The following is a 4381-nucleotide window of genomic DNA, read 5'->3' as shown; positions in this document are numbered from 1 at the left end:
TTTTGGCTAAGTAAATGACTTACAATGACCTAGAATTCTGTTTTGTGCTATCAAGTGTTAAACCTTTGATATTTGACAAACATTCCAAAATCAAATTCTGATTTAAGTATTGTTTTGACCTCATTAACTTTTAAATATTAGGTCCCCTGAAGTCCAAAAGAGACATATTTGACTGATTTGGTATACTAAAATCATACAGAAAGCATTGTCAAATATAAAATGGTATTCAACTTTTTTGGCTACAGTCAATAAATGTGTTATTAATATGTGTTCCAAAATTATATACATTTCCTGTAATTCTGATATGTCTGAGTATGTGTTATAAATAATAATTACTATATGGTTATGTACCATAAAAATGACCATGCTTCCTTTTCAGTTGCATCTTTAACTGTGGCTGTCCTGACTTTTGTTTTCCACAGATAACTGTCTTGTTTTGATCCTTTTCAAAAGGCGGTTTAAAACCAGCTATAAGATGCTAATGGGTGCTGTTGGATGCAGGTTTCTGATAATTGTAGAGACTGTGCCATTAAAACAAAAAACAAACAAACAAACAAACAAAACCTTCCAGGACTGTCATAGAGAGCTAGTGTGTTCATGAGGACTCCTGGTCCAATATTGGGCAAAACAGCAATTGCATGGGCTGAATTAATAAAAGACCAACATCAGGTGCAGTGGCTCACATCTGTAATCACAGCACTTTGAGAGACTGAGGCAGGAGGAATGCTTGAGCCCAAGAGTTTGAGACCAGCCTGGAACTTAGGGAGGCTCTGTCTCTTAAGAAAACAAAACAAAACAAAAAAGACAAATAATATTTATGACATTTTGTTTAACATATTGCTAATTCTTTTGTTTTGCAGAGTCTAGAAAACTTTTTTCTTTTAAGCTATTTACAGGGTATACTCATGGGAGTAAAAGTTAAAACATATTTCTTTCTCTCTATCTTATTTCTCCAGAATTTAAAAACTATTTGTAAGCATATACTTAACTTATAACAGTATAGTTACATGCATAATTTCAATAAAAATCTGTTTTCTTTTATGATAAGACACCATTGGTTATTTTACCAAGGCTTTAACTAGAATGGCATGCTTTCAAATATAAACAGACTGCTTTAAGGAATCAAACTGACTTACAGAGCTGATAAAAGCCACTTGAAAAAATTAACTTAATACCTTGTCTACCTAGTCCCTATACAGGGTTTCTGACCTATGATTTAAAAAAAAAAAAAAAATCACTTTCTGATAGGCCTGGGAGCCTCAAGTTATCTTGGGACCTGGAGAAAAGAAAAATTATCCAATTCATACAGGTATTTACAGGCACAGATAAATCCATGGCTGGCTCAAGGCTTTAAACTTTCAAATCTGCAATTCCTTATTTTGAAAAATTCCAGCAAAGCCAATGTTTAGAAAGCCTATATGGCAAATAATTGTTCTTGCTGTACTTTATGTAAATAATCAGGCCAAGTATTAAAAAACTTAGACTTATTTTGCAAATAAATTTGTCCTACTATGATTTGTCATTAATAAAATAGAAATGAGAGAAAAAATTATGTTTCAAATAAAAAAACCTATAATACATCTGTTTTTAGGTTCTAGTCTTGGCCACTGTTTTGGGGTTTTTATTATTTTCTGCAATTTGGACCAAATCTTGAATTCTTTCCAGGCTACAAGCTACAAGTCCCTAAACTTAATGTTTTCAAATTTTTCTTCCATTTCTCTTTTTTTCTTTTTGAGAAAGAGTCTCGCTCTGTCGCCCAGGCTGGAGTGCAGTGGCGCGATCTCGGCTCACTGCAAGTTCCGCCTCCTGGGTTCACACCATTCTCCTGCCTCAGCCTCCCTAGTAGCTGGGACTACAGGCACCTGCCACCACGCCCAACTAAATTTTTGTAATTTTTTTTTAGTAGAGATGGGGTTTCGCCATGTTAGCCAGGATGGTCTCAATCTCCTGACCTGATGATCTGCCTGCCTCGGCCTCCCAAAGTGCTAGGTTGCTACTTTTCCCTAAGACCTTGAAAGCTAGAACTTACTCCTTGTAATACAGGCAAGAAAATCATGTCAGATCAGATTGCCACACCTTTTTCCTCTGTAACTAAAAATGCTTTGAGTCTAATATCTGGATAAGTTGTGCCCAACATTACCTTTGTTTTCCTTTTATTTCTATAAAAATGCCTTTTATTAAAAACATTTGCCTTCAACAACCCATCTACAACCTACAGGCCTAGTCCATCTCCAACCTCCTGAAATGAGACACAGTTGTTTAACTGATCTAGTCACAGAACTAAAAATTGACTATAAAAGATATGGTGTATTTAAATTTACTCTTTCCTGTTTATCCCAATTTGTCTTTCTAACAACCTCTGACCCTAATCTCTCTCTATTAGCAAACCCATATCTGATTGGCTTTCAGAGTTATTCATCAGGATCTCTCAGGGCTTCAGATGAATTCTACAAGAACTCCTGCAGTCAGAACTTTTGCTTGTTATATTAGGCATGCAGACAGCTGCAAAGCAGTTTCATTTCTCTTACCCTGGGACTAACCCCTATCTCAACGAAGCCCCCGTCAGCAGGAAGTTGGAGCAGTCATTGGCTTTTTTCCATCTCTGACTGGTTTGGCTGTGTCCTCACCCAAATCTCATCTTGAATTGTAGATCTCATAATTCCCACATGTCGTGGGAGGGAGCTGGTGGGAGGTAACTTAATCATGGGGGTAGGTCTTCCCCATGCTCATGATAGTGAATAAGTCTCACAAAATCTGATGGTTTTATAAAGGGGAGTCCTCCTGCACATGCTCTCTTGCCTGCCACCATGTAAGACATGACTTCGCTCCTCATTTGCCTTCCACCACGATTTTGAGGTCTCTTCAGTCATGCGGAACTGAGAGTCTATTAAATATCTTTTATAAATTACCCAGTTTCAGGTATGTTTCTATTAGCAGTGTGAAAACAGACTAATAGAGTAAATTGGTACCGAGAGTGGCGCACTGATGTCAAGATACCCAAAAATGTGGATGCAACTTTGGAACTAGCAGGCAGAACTTCAAACAGTTAAGAAGGCTCAGAAGAAGACAGAAAGATGTGGAAAAGTTTGGAACTTCCTAGAGACTTGTTGAATGGCTTTGACCAAAATGCTGATAGTAATATGGACAATAAAGTCCAGGGTGGGGCAGTGTCAGATGGAGATAAGTAACTTGTTGGGAACTGGAACAAAGGTGACTCTTGCTATGTTTTAGCAAAGAGACTGGTGGCATTTTGCCCCTGTGCTAGAGATTTGTGGAGCTTTGAACTTCAGAGAGATGATTTAGGGCCTCTGGCAGAAGAAATTTCTAAGCAGCAAAGCATTCAAGAGGTGACTTGGATGCTATTAAAGACATCCAGTTTTTTGTATTCAAAAAGAATATAGTTTGGAATTGGAACTTATGTTTAAAAGAGAAGCAGAGCATAAAAGTTTGAAAAATGTGCATCCTGATGATGCAACAGAAAAAACCATTTTCTTTTAAAAAATTCAAGCCAGTGGAAGAAGTGTGCATAAGTACCAAGAAGCTAAATATTAATCGCCAAGACAATGGGGAAAATGTCTCCAGGGCATGTCAGAGGTCTTCATGGCAGCCCCTCCCATCATAGGCCTGGAGGCCTAGGAGGAAAAAATGGTTTTGTGGGCTGGACCCAGGGCCTTGTTGCTTTGTGCAGTTTCAGCACTTACTGCCCTGCATCCCAGCTGTGGCTAAAAGAGGCCAATATACAGCTCTGGCTGTGGCTTCAGATGGTGCAAGCCCCAAGCCCTGACAGCTTCCACATGGTGTTGAGCATGCAGATGCACAGAAGTCAAGAATTGAGATTTGGGAATCTCCACTTAAGATTTCAGAGGATGTATGGAAATGCCTGGATGTCCAGGCAGAAGCCCTGATGAAGAACCTCTGCTAGGGCAGTGCAGAAGGGAAATGTAGGGTGGAAACCCCCACACTGAGTCACCACTGGGGCACTGCCTAGTGGAGCTGTGAGGAGAGGGCCATTGTCTTCCAGACCCCAGAAGGGTGGATCCACTGAAAGCTTGTATCAGGCGTCTGAAAATCCGTAGATACTCAATGCCAGCCTGTGAAAACAGCCAGGAGGTGGGGCTGTATCCTGCAAAACCACAGGGATGGAGCTTCCCAAGACCATGGGAACCCACCTCTTGCATCAGTATGACCTAGATGTGAGACATGGAGTCAAAGGAAATCATTTTGGAGCTTTAAGATTTGACTGGCCCACTGAATTTTGAACTTGTATGGGGCCTGTCCTTTGTTCTGGCCAATTTCTCCCAATTGGAACAGATGTATTTATCCCATATCTGTATACCCCATTGTATTTAGGATGTAACTAACTTGCTTTTGATTTTACAGG

Source organism: Mandrillus leucophaeus, unplaced genomic scaffold, assembly GCF_000951045.1.
Source record: "Mandrillus leucophaeus isolate KB7577 unplaced genomic scaffold, Mleu.le_1.0 Scaffold928, whole genome shotgun sequence".
Lineage (NCBI taxonomy): Eukaryota > Metazoa > Chordata > Mammalia > Primates > Cercopithecidae > Mandrillus > Mandrillus leucophaeus.
Note: the sequence above shows the minus strand (reverse complement) of the source record.